The 20,760-nt window shown below is 47.4% G+C and overlaps 2 long non-coding RNA genes and 1 pseudogene across 2 annotated transcripts; all 3 read right to left on the reverse strand.

Moving 5' to 3' along the window:
- Nucleotides 1-1,028: 1,028 nt before the first annotated feature.
- Nucleotides 1,029-3,992, reverse strand: LOC132655444 (uncharacterized). The gene is made up of 2 exons (XR_009593256.1): nucleotides 3,302-3,992; nucleotides 1,029-1,294 (listed from the first exon to the last, which is right to left on the reverse strand). It is a non-coding gene; the product is annotated as an uncharacterized LOC132655444 (long non-coding RNA).
- A 556-nt stretch (nucleotides 3,993-4,548) lies between these two features.
- Nucleotides 4,549-7,863, reverse strand: LOC132655445 (uncharacterized). The gene is made up of 2 exons (XR_009593257.1): nucleotides 7,685-7,863; nucleotides 4,549-5,566 (listed from the first exon to the last, which is right to left on the reverse strand). It is a non-coding gene; the product is annotated as an uncharacterized LOC132655445 (long non-coding RNA).
- Nucleotides 7,864-19,140: 11,277 nt separating this feature from the next.
- Nucleotides 19,141-20,141, reverse strand: LOC110546607 (L-lactate dehydrogenase A chain-like; annotated as a pseudogene).
- Between the last annotated feature and the right edge of the window lie 619 nt (nucleotides 20,142-20,760).

Genomic DNA, 20,760 nt, shown 5'->3' on the forward strand with positions numbered 1-20,760 from the left:
TGTTTTCATGAAAGATTGCATGTGTGAGTGTGTGAAGCCCAGAGCGTGCATACGTATATAGATTTGAGATAGAGTCTTATGATGTAGCCCTGGCTGGCCTGGAACTTATTATGTAGTACAGGCTAGCCTTGAACTCACAGACAGGTATCTGCCTGCCTCTTCTTCCCACATGCTGGGATTAAGGGCATGGGCCACTATGCCTGGTTGGTTTTTTTTCTTTTTAATGGTGCTGAGAATTGAAGACAGGGTTTCTCATGCACTGAGCACGTACTATGCTATTTAACTATATCCCCAGCTTTGGCCATTACTGTATTGTCATCTAAAGTAGAGATGAAGGAAGGCTTTTAGAATGTAGTTAGACGTAATTGGATAAACAGCTGTCTGTGTAGCAAATAACAAAGTGCAATATTTTTTTGTGTGTGTGTGTGTTTGTGTGCGTGATTTTTTGAGACAGGGTTTCTCTGTGTAACAGAGCCTGGCTGTCCTGGAACTCCCTCTGTAGACCAGGCTGGCCTCTAACCCACAGAAATCTGCCTGCCTCTGCCTCCCGAGCACTGGGACTAAAGGCATGTGCTGCTGGCGCTGCTGCCACTGCCACCACCAACATCCAGCCAAAGTGCAGTATTTACAAAGCCAAAGTTATAGGAGCTGCAGGGAAGCGCCAGGCAAGCAAACACATAATAGACTTCCATTCACTTCTTCCATCAGTGAGAGATCATTGGAAAAATTTACTGGGATCTAGAGGATCTAAAAGACATAGTCACAGGAACAGGAGGAGGCTTGCCATCTCTCTTCCAAAACCCTTCACAATCTTTTGTTTAAAAAATAATAATGTGAGCCGGGTGGTGGCGGCACATGCCTTTAACCCCGGCACTTGGGAGGCAGAGGCAGGCAGATCTTAGTGAGTTTGAGGCTAACCTGGTCTACAGAGTGAGTTCAGGACAGCCAGGACCGCACAGAGAAACCCTGTCTCAAAAAACAAAACAAAACAAACACAAAAAACAAAAAACTCCAAACCACAAATAATAATAATAATAATAATGTGCTATATTTTAAAAATAGCTTTAAGAAGATTTATACATTTTAAAATCCAAGTGTACGTGTGCTCACCTACGTGAGTTCGCGTGCACCACACATGTGTAGATGTCCTTGGAGGCCAGACGAGGGTGTTGTATCCCCTGGCACTCGAGTTACAGGCTGTTGTGAGGTGCCGTCTGAGTGCTGGGAACTGAACCTGGGTCTTCTGCAGGTACAGTCTTAGCAGCTGAACCATCTGTGCGGGTCCCACAACGTCCTGAAGTGAGGAAGGTGATACAGTATGTACCCTGTCTATATTATGCCACATCTCATTTCAACTAGATAGATTTTCTTTTATTTTTTTGACATAAGTGCTTTGCTATGTAGCTCAGGTTTGCCCAGAACTTGTGATTCTTCTGCCTTGGCCTTCTAGGTGTCACTACGCTTGAATGTGACTGTCCCTGCTGCGAATCATACAGCGGGGTCAGCGGAGGCTATAAACCGTCACACAGGGCTGGAGTATGGCTTGTTTTCAAAGGAGCACCAGAAAACATTTAGATTTCAGAACACTTTCATTTCAAGGCTCTCAGAGCAGGGAGGCAGCCCTGTTTTCACATAAGGGAACAATTTTATCCTAGAACTGTCTAAAAGAGTGGAACACCATGGAAATGACAACCTCTGGGTGTGTGGGAGAGGGTCAAACGGAGGTAACTTTTTGCAGGACTTTCAAGTGGGGAGCTGAGTAGGGAGCCTCTAGAGCCATCTTCTGGTCCAAGAGAACAGGGTGAGACTAGCTGGGGAAAAGGCGGCCAGAGAAGAGGGCTGAGCACAGAGGTTTTCTCTAACTCCAAGCTCCTCCTCTTAGTCATTCGTCTGTCAATGCCCAGGACATTGTGCAGGGCTCAACTGTGTGACCAGGACATGTCAGTAGCGATGGCAGGCAAGGTGCCTTTTCACAAACTCAGCAAGAACTGGGCCCATTCTAAAGCCAGTGTGTAACGCTCTGACAGGTGGTCCCAAGAGGGGCCTTGAATTTTGAAGGGCATTACTAGGACCTCACACACCTTGTACCACCAAATGTCCCCAGCATAAAGACAGCTAGCTCTTCTTTGTGCTTCCCACGGCTAGACCTACTGCTCTTACTCCCAAGGCACTTCTGAACTCTGTCCCACTAACTATATGTACAAATGCCAGAATCTGGATCCAGAAAGCTGGGGGCCAATGCCAGTCCAGGTGGTGGTCACAGTGATGATAAAGAACACAGCTCATCTCTAAAAGCTGTCAGATGCCGACAAGGCCAGGCCATGGCGGGTGGAGTATACCAGGTGTTGCCTGATTGATGCTTACCAGTTTCAAGAGAGCCCTCTGATGCCCATTCATACTCTGTGCCATGTGTCAATGTCCTCTTCCTGATATATATAGGCCACTGTTAACATTATTATTATTATTTTTTTTAAATAAAACTGTGTTTGTTTCACAGTTTTTTTTTCTTAACCTGGCTATCACAGAAATAATCGAGACTTTTTATATTGGTTTAATAATAAGCTTCACAACATAATAACTGAGCAGTTATTAGTCAATCCTTAACCCTCTAAACTAATTTCGCTTCCTCCCGGTGTACATCCCAGAGATTCTTGCACTTTGCAGCTTTACTGCTCCAGCTCTTTCCTCCTTATCACACTTCTACCTCTCTTGTGGCCAAATCCCCCTACTTCTTCCTCTTACCCCCCTCCCTTGGCTGGCAGGAAGTCCAGCCTATTTTCTCCCCTGCTCAGCGATTGGCTGTAAGTTGCTTTTTTTGGCGTATCAGGAGACAATCAGAGAACAGAATTTATACAACACTGAGACAGGAGATTCTCAGAACAAGGCTTGCAACTGGCTATGAGGGATACAAAAATCAACATTTAAATTACACAGTAACCTTATGCCTACAGGCCACTCTGTGGCTTTAATTAAACTCATCTAATTAACTAACTAGTGCTTAGGCTTGAACCCAGGACATTGGGCATGCCAAACACATGCTTTTCTATGGAGCCTATTCTTTTGTAAAGCTTCCCAGCATCTAGTCTGTCTTTTTTGGAAAGAAAGTTTTCAACCTCCACCAAAAGGAAAACAAAGTAAAACACCGCATCTCACTGTGGAAGCTGTAGTTTGTCATAGTGTGCCCCACAGTGTATCCTTTTGTTCACGCATCTTTACTTGCAAATGTTCACTGTAGAGAGCCACTGGTGTGTTTGGAGGCCTTTGGCGTCTGGGGTACACACGATCCCTACCGGATCCTCACCGAGGCTCCTCTCCGATATCCTGCTGTTGCCCTGTGTCATGGAGATCCCGCAATCTGTGGGTCTGCAGGAGCGGCTCCTTCTTGCACTCCAGAAAATGGTGAAGAAGTATTCTTCAGAGTGCCTGAGCCAGTGAGGAGCGGGGCCAGCTCTGCACAGCCCAGGGACGTCTTCATTACCTTGGGTGGTAATACAGGGTCACAGACACCGACACAGACCCCTGCATGGCCACAGAGCCAGACGTGGCCCTCTGTGGCAGCACTGGCTATGGCTTCACCATGGCTTCAGGTGGCTACTCACACCAGGCTATTTCTCTCCACCCTCACTTTCTAGTTTTGTCGCTCTTCATAGTGCTCAAACCGTTTGTTTCTCTTTCTCTCCATCATGTACTTGCCCATCGCAATGGCTTCCGCTGTGGGCCTCTCAAGTTGTTAGGTTTTTGTTTTTGTTTTTGTTTTTTTTTTGATATAGATTTTTTTTTTTCTGTGTAGCCCTAGCTGTTCTGGAATTTGCTCTGTAGACCAGGCTGCCCTTGAAATCAGATGTCCACTTGGCTCTGCCTCCCAGGCACTGGAAAGAAAGTTTTAATATGTTCACTAGGAGAGTTCTTTCAGCTTTTCTGGAATCACCTGGTCTTTAATGATTACCACACCACACTGCTCCACCATTCAGCCTGGAGGATGACCTTCCTATCTTTGCCTCCTAAGTGTTGGGGCTTATAGGCTTGCACCATCATCACCATGCCCAACTGAACAGCTGTCAAGACTTGTATCTAAGCTGGGGTGGTATTCCTAGGACAAGGAGTACAAGGTTCACCATTCATGAGCTGGTGCAGTGGAGGAGAGCGTCGCCCCAGAGTGCCTTGACCCCTCTTGCAAATTTGTGGTCTGGAGGGAGCAGAGTTCATGGGGGCGGGTAGTGAGACAGCTACAGGACCCAGAGGGTCAGAAGTCCTCTCCAACATTGATTTTTCTCCCCTGGCTTACCCAAAGTGAGGTGAGATAGTTACAAGGTCTCATTTTGGAAGGTGGCAGATGATAAACATAAGCCATGACCTGGCAAACAAAAATCTCGCCACTCAGAGGTCGTCTGAGTTTCGTGGTTCCCGTTTAGGCTTTGAGGCTGGAACCTCACAGCTCCCAGACTTGCCTGGAGGCTCAGAATTTGTTCTTCTGTACATACCACATAGTGAGTTCAGTCTAGCCTGGACTACAAGAAACCTTGTCTTAAAAAACAAAAATGAGCCAGGTGCGGTGTGCATGCCTTTAATTCCAGCACGAGGAGGCAGAGGCAGGTGTGAGTTCAAGGCCAGCCTGATCTCTAGAGTTCCAGAACAGTCAGGGCTACACAAAGAAACCATGTCCCAAAAACCCAAAACCCAACCAACCAACCAACCAACCAACCAACCAACCAACCCACCCCCAAATGAAAACAACAAAAAAGTCTTTTCTTAAGTAAGGGGTGGGGTGGGGGCATAGAGGCAGGAGAGTCATCTCAAGTTCAAGGCTAGCTTGGTCTACATAGTAAGTTCTAGGCCAGCCTGGACTACGTAATGAAACCCTGTCTCAAAACAGAACAGAACAGAAGAATCCGACAAGGTCTAATCAATGGTTTCAGAAGAACAGCTGGTCAGGGAAGAGAAAGAAGATAGGAGGGAAATGAGATCTCATTCCACCCCTGCCCCCATTTTCCCACGTGGATTGGACTGGGGACGGTCACCTAGGTAAATCTGGGGCCTGAAGCGTAAAGGACTTGTTCGCCTCAGGTGTGGCCTGGGAACGTTGTCTGATACCCTATAGCCTTGGTGGTCAAATCTAGCAATGTAGAGTTGGCTGGGTGGCAGGTAAGGGCAGAGAGCTCCCTCTGGCAACCTCCAGCACACACTCCCGCTGGCTCTGAAGGGACATTCTGTCTGTGAACATAAGAAGATAAGCAGGTCCTGGGCCGGCTGAGATCAAAAGACTCTTCTGGAAAGAGGGCAGAGTCAGTGTGAAGGGTCTGGGCTGGGGTTCAGTGCCTAGACTGAGGACAGCGAAGGGGGTCAGGCTTTGAAGCAGCAGAGGGCAGAGGAATAGGCGATGAGGAAGGAGGTGGAGGAGAGACTAACTTTTCTCCTCAGAGTCAGGAGAATCACTGACGATTTTGAATGATGGAAGAGCATTTAAAAGCTGATTTTTGGAGCTTCAGTTCTTAACCGTGGCACAGGATCAAGGCTGGGTGGAGAGTGCTGTGTGGCAACTTCATATCACCAAGTAGTGGGTCAGCGCCTGTGTGGGGAAGAGCAGAGACTGACCCAAGCAGCCAAGGTGTTGGAGCCACTCCCAGGCTAGGCACCTAAGCTAGATACAGGATTGAGTTCTTCGGCACGAGGAAAAAGGAAACGATTGCAGGTCACTGCACAGTCCTTGGAGCCAAGGCAGAAGACATTTCAGAGAAAGGTCTTAGGGCATGGACATATGAGTTACGGATACATAGCCTCTCCGATGCTGGGAACTTTTGTTTTGGAACATGAGAACACATTGATTTGGGCATCAAATAGGATGCGAGCATCGAGGTCTGTCATGGAGACTTCTTTGTGGTGCCGGGAAGGCCAGGTTTCAAAGTTGCACACAAGCACAGGACAAGCAGCATCAGCAAAGTGGAAGCCACACACGGGCTCCAGGAGAAGTCTTCTAGGACCTTCATTCCTGCAAAACCAATTTTACCCTAGAGGTCAAAAAGATTTTCTCAGAGAAAAAAGCCAAGCAAAACAAAATCATGATAATGGTGATGATGGAGGTGATGATGATGATGATGATGATGATGATGATGATGACGACAACGACGACTTCTTCAGGAGATGGAGTTGAAGCAGGAGGACGAGCTCACTAGCCTTGGTGGGATGCAGGGTGCTTGGACTGTGCCCTGTCCTCCAGTATGGAAGTCCCAGCCCATTGGTGTAAATGCTAATGCATTTAAACATGCATTTGGTGTAAATTGCACACTGAATGCCAAAGACAGTACACAAGTAAGAAAATAAAATATGACATTGACATTCTAACAACACTGAATACTTGATGAAATGGTAGTTAAATTATGTAGTTAAATTTAATTACGTTTTAAAAAGTTGTTTCACATTCTCAGCAGGAAGGTAAGGGCAGCAGTACAGACACCGTTTTCCAGCTCAATGCCTGTAGATGGCATCCGTCCTCGAGTATGTGAAAACGGCTAGAGCCTCACATTGGAAAGGTGTCTGGAACTGTTTATTTTAAGCAACATGGGTGATAGAAGTTATTTGTTTGTTTGTTTTTCAAGACGGGGTTTCTCTGTGTAGGCCTGGCTGTCCTGGAATTTGCTCTGTGGACCAGGCTGGCCTCAGATTCACAGATCCACCTGCCTCTGCCTCTTGAGTGCTGGGATTAAAGGTGTGTGCCGCCACCACCATCCAGTGATGATAAAAGCTATTTTTAAAATACAGCCCCAGTCCCGCTGTGCTGGGCGGTGCATATAACCCCAGGTGCTGGCGAGTTCCAGGCCAGCACAGGCTATATAAGATGCATTTCAAAAAATCATTAAAAAAACCCTCCAAGAACCACAAACAAAAATCAAAACAACAGAACAAATACAAAAATATCAACGAGACTTCAAAGAAAACCCCCAGTAAACAATAAGCAAGAACCCTGTGCTCTAGCTAACACGAATGGAACCAAATGGAGGAGGTCCCACGGTGTCACCAATTTTCCAGAAGCCCAGTCCCGATGTGGTTCTGGGAAGGATTGGACTGTCTTCATGGACCCTGTGAAATGATTACATGCACGAAGAGCCTTAGCTGCTATTACCAATTCTGCCACCAGGTGGCGGCATGATCCCGTGGGTGGATTTTTTTTCTGTAGCGGCAGTAAATGGGGAAGGAGCAGAGGCGATGTTTTGAGATGAACAGCGGCAGAATATAGAAACGTCTGTTAGAAAGTACGACTCAACTTTAAACAAGTTAACTCACTGTGGAGAAACAGCTTTCCTTTAGATTTTTCTGTGCCTATACTCTCTGCCCGTTATCCAGAGTACTTCTGAAACACGCCTCTTGATTGCATAGTTTAACTAAGCATTCTCTTCTAAGCTTCAGGACTGTTTAAGTCATTCCTTTGAGAATAGAGCTTTCTTCCTTACTCATTTATGTACTGAGGATACCTCACTAGAGCCTCACCCAGGCCGTAACCTTCCTTCCTTGCACTTCCTAGTCCTTCCTAGTAAGATGAAGTCCACTCCCTTTCTTCTTGCTTCTTGTCGGTTCAGGACTAATTTTTCCTATTACCCGGGCCTTGCAGGGAAAGCTCTGCAAGCTAGTTGGGTGGGAGCAGTGAAAATAAAGAACCCGAGGCTTCTCCCAGTCTTAGATCCGTCTCTACCTGGATCCTCAGCTGCTTGGAGACGGTTCCAGTAATTTTCACTGAAGGGGACCCCGAGACCTCATTTGGCCAGTCACGAGCTGGGTCACGTTGCCAACGCTCATCAGTGCTTCCGCACGGCTGGAGCAGAGCTACGTGCCGCTCCTGGCCAAGACGCTCCCGAGGCTGGAGCTCCTAGAAGGCAGAGAGGTGGAAGTGACGGCAAACGAGCCTGGAAAGCCAATTTGGTTTGCCATGGGTCAACCGTCAAGGGATGGCATTTGCATAATATTTGCATACTGCTTTCGTTAGCTGAAATTCATCCCTATGTTTTTCACACTCTGGCAGATTTGTATAGTCAGCGACGTAAGCAATGTGTGCAAAACTTCTTAGTTTTTTTTTTTTTTCTTCTCTGTTGTTGTAAATCTCTGTAGGAGTATAGGAGTGTGTGTGTGTGTGTGTGTGTGTGTGTGTGTGTGTGTGTGTGTGTGCATGCTTGTGCTTTGAACTTGGAGCCATGGCCTGTGATCTGTCTTTGCTGTTTTGCTCTGCCAGGGACTGAATCTTCAACGTGTGAGCCATCTGCTCTGCCACTGAGCCACATCCCTAAGCAGTAGCTGTGTATTTTCCTTGCTGATCACTTCAATTGAAATTTCAGGAAGGGTGTACTATATTAATTAAGTTAGGTATTTAAGCAGTTTATGCAAATTCTTACTCTTCTGCGGGTCAATGCAAATATCGGTGGGGAAAACTTGTAGAAAAGAGAACCGGGGCTGGAGAGACCCCTTCAGCGGCCAGGAGGGCTTGGTCAGGAGGACATAATTGAGATCCAGCACCCACGTAGCAAGCTGAGCTGTGTCCCCATCAACTCCTATGACCCCATCTCCTAAGGGGCGAGGACAGGAGGATGGCTGGGACTGCTTAGCTTCCAGCCCAGCTGAGGAAACATGACCCCTGGGTTCAGAAGGAGACCCTGCCTCCGAGAAGAACGTTGAGAGTGATAGAGGACCCACCTCTGGTGTCTGCTAGCTTCTGCCTCTGCCTCTGCACACACACATAAAAGAAGAACCGAACAAGCTTTAAAGTTAAACCAAGTTTCAGAATCTGCAGCGTGGACGGAATGGTCTACAGAGGTGAAGATGGAACCCAGGCTTGGATGCTGAACTCTCAGGTGTATGTGGCCCTCACTCACCTTTATATGCTAGAGCCAGAGCTCTGCCTCCATGGAAGCCCATAGTCAGATTCCGGGAACATCCCTGACCGGGATTTCAACTGGAATAGACTGATACTTCTCTCTGATAGGAGAAGCAAGCTTTTTGGTGGAGTCACCCACAGATCAAGATTTCCAATAACCTGCACTTTGCCTTTTTTTTTGTGTGTGTGTGTTGTTGTTTAAAACAAATTAAAATGGAAAAATTACTAAAAACATACGCAAAATAGAATAATTTACCAGGCTCTGCCCACTGTTCAATTTCAAATACCCCCAATAGCCAATTTTGCTCTCTCTGAGTCACGCCTACCCGTTCTGCCCCGTTATTTCCAAGCCTTACGGCCTATCTTTAAATATTCTGTTATACACTTCTAAGAGTTAAAGACGTTAAAGACTCAACACCGTTTAGAGTTTTGTCTTCTATTTATTCCTTTAGGAAGGGTTTGTTTTTTAAAGTTTTGTGTCTGACACTGAATTTCACAGCACCCCTCCCTGTCTTGTGGCTTCTACCGTCTTTCTGCCCTTTTCCCCCTGAACGATGGGCAGATTGTATTAGATGTCACATTTAGGGTTAGGTGCTTATATCTGCTTGGTCTCAGCATTTGACTCAGTGGAGGCTTTACATGATCTACTGCCTACTGTGGAAGAGACTTCTCTGGCTAACAGTGAGGGTCTCACTAATCTATGGGCATAAACACACACACACACACTTTGATTTGTTTTTACGTGTATTAGTGTTGTGGCTGCTTGTACGTCTGTGCGCCATATGCGTGCCTTGCGCTGGAGGAAACGAGAAGAGAGCAGTGGATCCCCTGGGACTAGGAAGACGTATGCTAGTGGGACACCCAAACCCCTGTTCTCTGGGGGAGCGGCCAATGCCTTTAAATCGTGGAGCCATCTCTCTGCCCAAACATCAATGTTTAGAAGGCGGTTTGACGTTGTATCCATTTGGCACACCAGCGGTAGCTCAGCCCTACACTCTCCTGGGCTGTGTGCTCATGGCCAGGTTTACAGTTCCAGGCATGATTTCCTTTCTGTGGAGGAGGCCTCAGATCCAGAAAGGGGGTGGTTGTTGTACTCGCCTATAACCTCTACGCCACTATTTCTCCAGCTGGCACAACTTGCCTGCTGAATTGGTACTGCAGTACTAGAGTTCACTGCGGGGTCACACCACTGGAAACTTTTCTCCCCGGTGGCCTTCACGGTGCCTTACTAGGCAGTGGGGGAAAGTTTTCAGGTTGACTCTGCCTTGATTGCGCTTATGGCCTGCAAGCAAAGTACCCAACACTATTTTCACACCCAACTAAGAATCACTAGTTCTCATCAGCTGTCGGTACACAAGCACCTCATGAACTGTCTTACAATGTTTTCCATGTTTATTGAGATCAGGGCTCCGGAAGGTCGGTATCCTGTGATTGGTCAATGTGGCTCTCAGCAGCTATTGATCTTTAGGTTCCGTTTCTCTCTTTACTTCTCTTTCTGTTCTTGAATAAGCCATTTCCCCCCAACTTTTTGCTGATTTCATAGCTATTGCATTGCTTGACAAGCCTTTCTGTCTTCTATACTTCCTTTAAAGTCAGGCCCATTTCAGATCTCTCTCCTACACACACACACACACACACACACACACACACACACACACCCCTCTCAGGACTACATCATATCATGTGCATTGGAAGATGTATATGGTTTGTTTCTTGTGAATGTCATATTAATACCTGAGTCTTTTGGGGACAGTCTTACTATTTTTTTTGAAGCTTCCTTATTCTCTAGTATCATTAAATAGTTAAGATTTGTTTTGTACATTTCCTTACTCAGAGCTACATCTTAATGGGAGTGCTGTGTAGAGATCTCATATGTGTGTTCGCTCATTACTCTTGAATGAGCTATTATTGCTAGAACTCAGGTCCTCTGTAAGAGCAGCCAGTGCTCTTAACCGCTGAACCATCTGTCTAGGGCCATCACTTTATTCTAAAGTTTATGGTTAAATTATGCTTAATGTTTGTTACCAGCATGTATGTAACCATCTTCTGAGTTATAGTTATTTTCTGAAGCTAACTCCCTAGCATGTTCTGTAGGAAGAGATCACAGCAAACATTCTTGAGTTCTTGAACATATAAAAAGTTTCTCCGTGGCCTTTCAACTTGAAGGTCAATTTAACCGAGCACAAAAATCTATAGTTCTATATGTGTTTTGGTCTAAATCATTGCTGTCAAAAGGTCTCACTTTCTCTTATGAGTAGTCTAGTCTTTCTGCTTGGCTAATCCAACTGTACTGTTTAGTTTTTATCAACCACTTGCCACAACTCAGAGTCGCCTGGCAAGGGGGGGTCCCCAGCCAAAGAATTGCCTTGCTCATGTTGGCTCATAGCCATGTCTGTGAGGAACTGGCTTGATCGACAGTCTTGGAGGACCCGTGATAGTGAGTTACACCATCCCTAGGAAGGTGGCTCTTGTGTATACAGGAAAGCCATCTAATCATGAACCAGTGAGAGCAAGCCAGGAAGCAGCGTTCCTTAAAGGCTTGTGTTTCAGTCCCTGCCCTGGCTTCCAACCATGATGGACTGTGATGTGATATTAAGCTGAGACAAACCCTTTGTTATCCAGGTTCCTTTTAGCCATGTTTACCACAGCAACAGAAACCAAACTAGGATAACAACTACCCCTTCCCCCTTGTGTGTGTGTGTGTGTGTGTGTGTGTGTGTGTACCAGAGGTTGATCCAGGGCTTTGTACATCCTGGGCAAATACTCAGTTACTCTATCACTGAGTTACGTCACCATATCTCTACCTATTTATTTATTTATTTATTTACTTATTTATTTATTTTTGTGACAGGGTTTCTCTGTGTAGCTTTGAATATGTCCTGGACTCACGTTGTAGACCAGGCTGGCCTCGAACTCACAGAGATCCACCTGCCTCTGCCTCCTGAGTGCTGGGATTACAGCTGTAGGCCACCGCATCTGGCTTCTCTTCTACTTTCAAGTTTTGAGATGAGGTCTCAAAAGTTGACTTTGCTCTTGTTTAGGGAGACTGTAAAGCTCTTGGTGTGACTTGGTAAACTCCAATTCTCTCTGACACCTGTCTCTTGCTGTTGCCTTATGCTCAGCCCCCTTCCTACACCCTTGGCAAGGGCCATGGCTTCCCACTTCTTCAAGAAAATGGAGAGGAACAGGGCCTGGGTTTCTAATTTTCCTCCTTTGAATTCCAAAGGAACTGCTTATTTTATTTACCTAACCCGCTCCCAGTTCATTTCTCCCTTCTTACTTTTCTTTTTTTCTCGTCTCATAGCTTGTGACACTTTCTTGCCACGCAAAAAATAACCATACTCACTGGTCTTTTCTTCCTCATCTTTCAGTGAAAACCTCCTCTTTCCAGCTCCTCTCTCCTCCCTGTGCCCTGTCTAGGTGGCTCTTCTTCAGGGCTGCCAGCTGTAGCTCACACCCAGTGTTCTGGTTACCACTGCTCCCCACCCAGGGAGAACAGAAGTGACCTTCCGGCTTTAGCTGGATCCAGGTCCTCCCTAGACCTGTGAAATCAGCCCCTCTTATACTCAACCCAGGGAGAGGAGGGTGTGGTGAGCAGAGGCAGGCTTCTCTGACCCCTGTGTCTCTCGTGGAGCTATGCTCAGGACATTCCACTGAGTTCCACGGCCTATTTCCATCTACTTACGGGAAGCCTCCCAGGTCAAAGCTGAAGTCATTCCTCCTGTCACCCTGCTCTGCAGCACACCCTGCTCTTTCCTGCTTCTCTTGTCCCAACTCTACGGCTGTCACCTTTGGTGCCACAGACTGACAGAATACTCCCCTTCGGTTTAGTCTCCCCTTTTCTCTCTTGCTCGTCCAACAGGTGACACCGTCCTGCCCATTCTCAAATGGACCTATTTCTACCCCTCCCCCCATCGCTCTGCTTCTGCCCCGCCCCCAGCATTTGAAGGGTTCCTCAGTTTTTCTTCTAGAACACAAATGTCAGAACCTTCTTCTGCTGTGAAGAAGTCTCAGGGTGGCACCCAACACCTTCCCACCTGTGTTTCTCTACCTTGCACCCACCTGTGATGTCTGTCCTTAAAAAGCAGACACCTAAGATGGCCTTAGAACCAGGGCATCTGTGCTTGGAAGATACTCAGGGTGGGTTCCGATTCATGGAGGTGTTTGAGAACCATGGCTTCAAGATATAGGCCATGCCTTTTATCTCGCTCATAACTCCCCACTTTGCCCTCTGCTGGCTCTAGACACTTAGTTTCCATGGACTCATGGCTACTAGATTGTCAAGCCCATGTAGAACTCTGAAAGGACTAAGACCTGCTTCTTGTCCCCTGAAGATGCCTGGCCCTTTGCTGCCTGCTGTGAGTTGCCTGTCTGGCTCAGAGAAACTAAAATCCAGAGGAGTTAAAAACAAATTAAGATCCCAGAGTTTTTTTTTTTTTTTTTTTTTTAAAAGGGTGGGCGCAGAGGGGGAATCAGGCCTAGGCACATCTGATGTGGCCATCTGAACTCCCAAGCAAGCAGTGTACCACGCTGATTTTAGAGGCTGATACCTCTGTAGCCAGCCAAGGCGCTGTGCTATGCTTCCCCGTCTATGCCAGAGTGTCAGCGCTGTCTCCTCCTGAAAAGCATTCTCACCAAGGGGTCCCTCATTTCCTTTTATCTTCAGTTTAAATGAATGTCTACTCTTCTTCCCAGCCCATAGACCAGGCCATTTCCTCCTTGTCCACCTCCTGCTATCAAGCTGCAATGGGGCCCAGTGATGAGAAGTGAAAGTGGAAGGAGAGATAGAGCCATGAGAGGGAGGGGAAGAGGGGGGAGGAGGAGGTGGAAATGGAAGAGAAGGAGGAGGAGGAGGAGGAGGAGGCGGAATCAGGGCAGAGAGGGATGGAGTGTGAGCAAAGGGCCAGGGCCACAAACTTTAATTTAATCACAGGGCCCCACGCTCAATTTAGCAGACACAAGGGCTCCGAATGGGGTCCCTGCGTGGTGGTGGGGCAATCAGTCCCCGCAGTCCCTTAGAAAGCATTAATTGAGGATGACAATGTGTAAACAGCAGGGAAGAATGGAGTGTGCAGGTGTGAGCGCCGGGGCCAGCCTGGACTGTTTTCACATGAGCCAGTGAGCTGCAACTCCCCTGTGGTCCACTCCCAGACCTGATTAGAGGCAGCGGTTGGGGAGCCATTGAGGTGCTGGAGCTTGGCATGCCTGGGAACCAGGCATGAGGGCCTAAGAGGTGGGCTGTGGGGTACCTTCCAGGCCTGCTGACACTCTCCAGCTTCCCTCACTCAGTGTGTAAGTGTGTGCTGCCTGATATCTGGGTCTGGCTTGACCCAGTCCAAAGGGGGAAAAAAAAAAGACAGACGAAGTTGTCAGGCACAGATGGCATGGGGACTGAGTTGGGTCTGCTATCCATGTGGGCAAAGAGAGCCAACAGCTGTGGGTGCTGGAGGGGCCTCCCACAGGTCTGCCATTCACTTCTTCCTCATCTGACCCACAGATCTGCTCGAGGAAGGTAGCAAGTGCTGAGGTCCCCAACTCGACGTGGGAGAGAGATCATACCGAGGAATTCGAGGGTTGCTGAGAGACGAGTCTAGAGAGACCCAGGGATGTGAGCATCTTTCCGGATGAGTAGTTCAAAGCTCTTTTGCAAAGCCATCTCCACATAGGAAAACAAGACTGAGGCTCAGGATGTGTGGGAGAGGAGTGAACGCATACTGGGCGCAGCTTTCACACTCAGAGCCCCACTGGCCTGAAATATAAGGTAATGACTGTAAAAGGAGAAATTCCTGCAGCGGCTGTCGCCTATGGATGCTGCTTACTGTGTTCTTTAAGAAAAAATATTCTTTTTATTATTTTGTGTATATGGGTGTCTCGCTTACACGAATCTCTGTGTACCACACATACGCCTTCTGAGCCCAGAAGAAGGCGTTGGATTTCTTTGGATCTGGAGTTACAGGTGGTTGGGAGCCATTCTGTGGGTGCTGGGAATCAGCACCTATGCTTACGTAAAGCTCTGGGCTGGCTTCATGGCCACTTCTTAGACTTCTCTTGACATCTCAGTTTTGTTGTTACTCTCTGGGGACAAAGGCAAGGCATCCTGTCTCACAACCCCGCAGTGAACTGAGTCCCAGGGAAATCCAGGAGTTGGGGGCAGTAGTGGGCTGGGTCGTCAGCTGCAGATTGTCAGTAGAATTGACATCCGGAGGGATGACACCGTCAGTGTACCATGGTTCAGAGAGCTGGAAGAAGAACTTGGAGGTAGAGAGCTTGAAGGAGTTTTGGAGAGAGCCAGGCGAGGAGTGGGGGGAGTGTGCCCTCTGGCTGGTGGTGGCTTATGAGGAGTTTTTGGACCTTAGGATCGGGTGCTCTAGATACTCTCAGGGCTAGGTGGTGCCAGCTTCGTCCTCACTCCCAGCAGAGAATGCAGGCTGAGGAGCAGGGCTCACACAAGACAGTGAGCTGGATTCCCCCTACCCTTCTGACAATGCCAGAGAACCCAAGGTCATAACTGTAAAGCACAGAGGCTACTGCCAGACTCAGGAGATGCCCTATGTCATGCCAGGGGGAGGGGAGGTCAGCCGTGTTCTCCTGCCTGACGAGGCATGCTCATTCTGAACACTTGCTGGGCCCAGTAGCTCAGAGGCAGACGAAGTCGACTCCTGAACCACACACAGGCGTAGTTTAAATGGCTTTACCAAATCTGTGTTTCTTCCGCTTAGCCTGTTCAGTCCCTTTCCCTGGGTCATTTTCATTTGATTCTTTTGCAGGAGGATTACTGTTTTTGTTCCCTCTGTAAGGCCCACGCCCTTGAAGTAACGTTAAAAACTTAAGTGACTAGCCGTTTGTGGCAGCCCACACCGATCCCAGCACTCAGGAGGCGGAGGCAAGTGGATCACTGTGAGTTTAAAGCCAGCCTGGTCTACCTAATGAATTCCAGGCCAGCCAGGGCTGCACAGAGAGACTCTATCTCAGGACAAACAAAACAAAAACAAAATCCAAAATTATTTATTATTCTGCCCGCCAGACTCTCTTCCGGTTAGAGCCCTCAAGCTTTGCGTGTAACCCTCTCAGATAGTTCCCAGGCTCTTCACACTTAGTTTCTTCTGTTACTGATACATCGTATTAGGTGTGTTTCGTTGTCACAGTTAATGAAGCGACGCTGGGATAGCATTACTAAGCAAAGTCCATCTTTTATTTGAGGTTTCTGAATCCCCTCCCTTGTCTTTTGTTTCTGTTTCAAGGACCCCTTCAGGATTCACACACATACAAAATCTGTTCATCATGCTCCCTTGGGTTCTTCTTGCTGTGGCATTTTCTTGGGCTCCCCTCGTTTTTGGTGACCTTGACATTGTTGGGAAATAATGGCTGAAATGTTGTAGCAGGTTCTTCAGTTGAGGTTTGTATGTTTCCCCCACATAACTGGACTGGAGTTGAATACTATTGGAAGGTGATAAGAGAAAAAAAGTGTCTCCGTACCACATCACATCAGCACAGCCTCTTGCTGGCAATGTTGGCCTTGGTCACACGGCTCAGGCTTGGTCCAGTTTGTTCACTGTGATGTTACGTTGCCGATAGCCTGGTTCATACTGTGGTTTGGAAGGAAGCCACTCTGTCTATCCCGTTCTCAACTACAAAATGTCCTATTTTTAACTGTACCCTTCGGCGGTGCGGTAGCTTCCTAATTTTATTTGGCATGCTTCTGAATGGAGGATTTTTCTCTTTTGCAATATTATTTGATCAGTTTTTTATATGTAAATAAGGACTCTTAGCTTTTTTTTTTCCTTTTTATTTTATATTTGTGGTATTTTGCTGGCATGTGTATCTGTGTACCATACACATACCTGGTGCCTGTAGAGGCCAGAAGAGGGAGTCAGATCCTCTGGATCAGGAGTTACAGATGGCTGTGAGCCACCATGTGTGTTCTGGGAATCAAACCCAAGTCTTCTGGAGAGCAGCCAGTGCTCTTAACTGCTGAGCCATCTCTCCAGCCCCTACCTATCTCTTATTTTTAAGACAGGGTCTCACTTACCCCAGGCTGTCCTCAGAGTCCCTGTGAGGACTCTGAGCCAAGGGGGGCCTGGTCCTACTCCCATCTCCGAGGGATAACAGGTGGCTCCATGCCCAGTTTATGGGATGCTGGGGATGGAACCCAGGGCTTTGTGTGTGCTATTCCAGCACTCTCTGGCAGTCACGTCCCAGCCCCTTCCTTTGAGTTACCAGGAACTGCCACCTTATTCTGCTGCTCAAACTGCTCTACCTCTGAGCACTGGGAGATCTTGACAGTGCCCCTGTGATGTGCTCCCATCCACATGATCACCTGGAGTTTTTAGATGACAGGAGCAATCAATTCCTTCTTGTTGGCTTATGGTAAGAGTTCAATCTCTTATAACCAGAAGATTTTTTTTTAATTTAGTTTTTTCGAGACAGATTTTTCTGTGTAGTCTTGGCTGAACTGGACTCACTTTGTAGACCAGGCTGGCCTCGAACTCACAGAGATCCACTTACCGCTGCTTTCCTGAGTGCTGGGCTCACAGGTGTGGGCCACTGGGCCTGGCTTGGCAAGAAGAATCTTTTTTTATTATTATTATTTATTATAACTTATTAACTTTGTATCCTGGCTGTAGCCCTCTCCCTCATCAACTCCCTGTCTCACCTTCCCTCCCTCTTTCTCCCCTATGTCCCTTCTGTATTCCTCCTTCCCTACTACCTGACCCTAGCCGTATCAGGTTTCATCAGGACTATCTGGATCCTCTTTCTCTCTGGCCTAGTAAGGTTACCTCACCAGGGGGAGATGATCAAAGAGCAGGCAACTGAGTTCCTGCCAGAGACTGCCCCTGCTCCCCTTACTAGGGTACCCCCATGAAGACTGAGCTGCCCATGGCTACATCTGAGCAGGGGGTCTAGGTCCTCTCCATGCATGGTCCTTGGTTGATTCATCAGTCTCTAAAGCCCCCCTTGGCCCAGATTTTTGGCTCTGTTGGTCTCCTTGTGGAGCTCCTGTCCACCCCCCCCGTCTTTCTATCTTCCCTTCTTCTATAAGATTCCCTGCACTCTGCCCAAAGTTTAGCTGTGAGTCTCTGCATCTGCTTCAGCACCCTGCTGGTAGAGTCTTTCAGAGGCCCTCTGTGGTTGGCTCCTGTCCTGTTCCCTGTCTTCTCCCATTTCAGATGTCTATCCTGTTTACCTTTCTGAATGAGGATTAGGCATCTAGGGTCCTCCTTATTGTTTAGCTTCTTTAGGACTATAGATTTTAGTATGTTTATCTTATATCATATGACTAATATCCACTTATAAGTGAGTGTTTACACCATGTGTGCTTTTCTCCTTCTAGGTTACCTCACTTGGGATGATCTTTTCTAGTTCCATTCATTTGTCTGCAAATTTCATGATTTTCTTGTTTTTAATTGTTGAGTAGTATTCCACTGTGTAAATGTACCACGATTTCTGTATCCATTCCCCAGTTGAGAGACATTTAGGTTGTTTCCAGATTCTGGCTCTTACAAATAAAGTTGCTATGAACATAGTTGAGCAAATGTCCTTGTTGAATGGTGGAACATCTTTTGGGTATATGCGTAGGAGTGGTATAGCAGGGTCTTGGGGTAGCACTGTTCCTAATTTTCTGAGAAAGCTCCGGATTGATTTCAAAAGTGGTTGTGCAACTTTACATTCCCACCAGCAACGGAGGAGGTTTCCCCTTTCTCCACATCCTCTCCAGCATGTGTTGTCACTTGAGTTTTTTTGGTTGTTGTTTGTTTGTTTTCACTTTTTCTAGGTTTATTTGGTGTTTTCATTGGCATGACACTTGGGTAGTTGGTACATCATCCTTATGCAGATCTTATTTTACATAATATTTCAATGTACACTAACACATACAACACACTAAATAATATTCTTTAGAACACTTATGAACAAGATATGCATAACGGACTCACACACTGGAGCCAGGTTACAACAAGATATGCATAACGGACTCACACACTGGAGCCAGGTTACGGCTAACTGGGAACTCGCTGGCCTCGGCATGTCTGGTGAGGGTGTGTGGCAGGCTCCCAGGATCATACACAATTGGCAGTGTGTCTCGGGGACAGTGGACTGTCACACTAACCGGGTTACCACTACACAAGTATCACTTAGCGTCAGGGTAGAGCTGTGGGAGCTGAGGTTTCCCCGGGCCACCTGAACACAACTGCACTAACCACAGCTCAGATGGAGGAGACGGTGTGTGGTCTCCATAGAGACCCTGCTGTAGCCCGGACAGTGAAGTGCTAGGACCTGGGGAGACTTTAGAACTGCAGCTCTTTCTGGATCCCCCAGAGCTGTCTGCACTCTTCTTCAGGCAGGCCTCCTCTTGAGGGGCCAGAGTCACCTTCACAATATCCGAGATTCCATTTTGTCCCAGGACACAAGGGACACCAAGGAAGACATCATCCTTGATTCCATAGAGACCCTTAATCACGATGGAAATGGGGTGCACGCACCTAAGATTCTTCACTATACTCTCAGCCACAGAGAGGCCAATGGCCCAAGATGTATAACCCTTCAGTTTGATCACTTCATAGGCACCGTCAATCACCTGCTTGTGAACCTCCTTCCACTCCTCCTTGTCTGCGTCCGCGCCCAGCTCGGTGTTCAGATTCTTTAGGGAGATGCTGGCAACATTCACACCACTCCACATGGGCACACTGGAGTCTCTGTGCTCCCAGAGGACCCATCCGTGACAGCTTAGAGGCTGAACTCCCAGCCTTTCCCCCATCAGGAAACAGAGCTGAGTGGAGTCCAGATTGCAGCCACTCCTGATGACTCGGTTTTTGGGAAAACCACTTATTTTCCAAGCCACGTAGGTCAAGATAGCCACAGGGTTGGAAACAATGAGCAGCTTGCAGTTCGGACTGTACTTCACAATGTTGGGAATGATGAACTTGAAGAGGTTCACGTTCCGCTGGACCAAATTGAGTCGCCTCTCTCCCTCTTGCTGATGGGCCCTCACTGTCATAATGGAGCTTGCAGTCACACTTGTAGTCTTTGCCGGAGACAATTTTTGGTGTTCTAAGGAAAAAGGCTGCTATGCTGGAGGTCCATCATCTCTCTCTTCAGTTTGTCTCCCACGACGTCAACAAGGGCAAGCTCGTCTGCCAAGTTCTTCATTAAGATACTGATGGATAAGCCATGCCAACAGCACCAACCCCAACTACTGTAATCGTGTTCTTGGGGGGGCCTGCTCTTCCTTAAGAAGATTCATAATCAGCTGGTCCCTGAGGGTTGCCATCTTGGAGTTTGAACCTTTTGGGACCGCTAGTGCATGGTGTGGGCCGTTGGGTTAGCAGCAGCATGGTTGGGGCTTGGTGTCAGTGGCTCCAGCACCGTCACTTGAGTTTTTGAGGCAAGAAGAATCTTAATGCATCTTAAAAGAAGAGATGTATTGTTTGTGAGGGACTGCACGTGCTACTCACAGTTTTTCAAATTCAGTGCAGGGGATTGGGAGTTTTGTACCGAAAGGCACAGATTCCCTCTCAATTGCAGATTCTCAAGCACTTGGCTGGGCTCTGTAACAATTTCAGGAGGCTTGGGGGTGTGTGCAGCTCAACTGTAAGCAAGCTGCTTCACCCCCGAGCTATAAAAGAGGTGACATTGTGGACCAACAAAATGGCTCAGCAGGTCAAGGCCTTAGCTGTGCAAGCCTGGTGACCTGAGTTCGATCCCTGGAACCCACAGATAGGCGGAAGGAGAAGAATGACTGCCCAATATTGCCCTCTGACCTCCATAACCAAGTTAGCCTTATGTGTGTTCCCCCTACGCATCATGAATACATTGCCTAATGACCAGTTTTTAAAAAGAGATGCTTACGTATTGGGATGTGATCTGGTGGTTAGGAAGTGTTTACTATTGTCTGGTGACTATAATGA

This window comes from Meriones unguiculatus, chromosome 7 (assembly GCF_030254825.1).
Source record: "Meriones unguiculatus strain TT.TT164.6M chromosome 7, Bangor_MerUng_6.1, whole genome shotgun sequence".
NCBI classification, from domain to species: Eukaryota; Metazoa; Chordata; class Mammalia; order Rodentia; family Muridae; genus Meriones; species Meriones unguiculatus.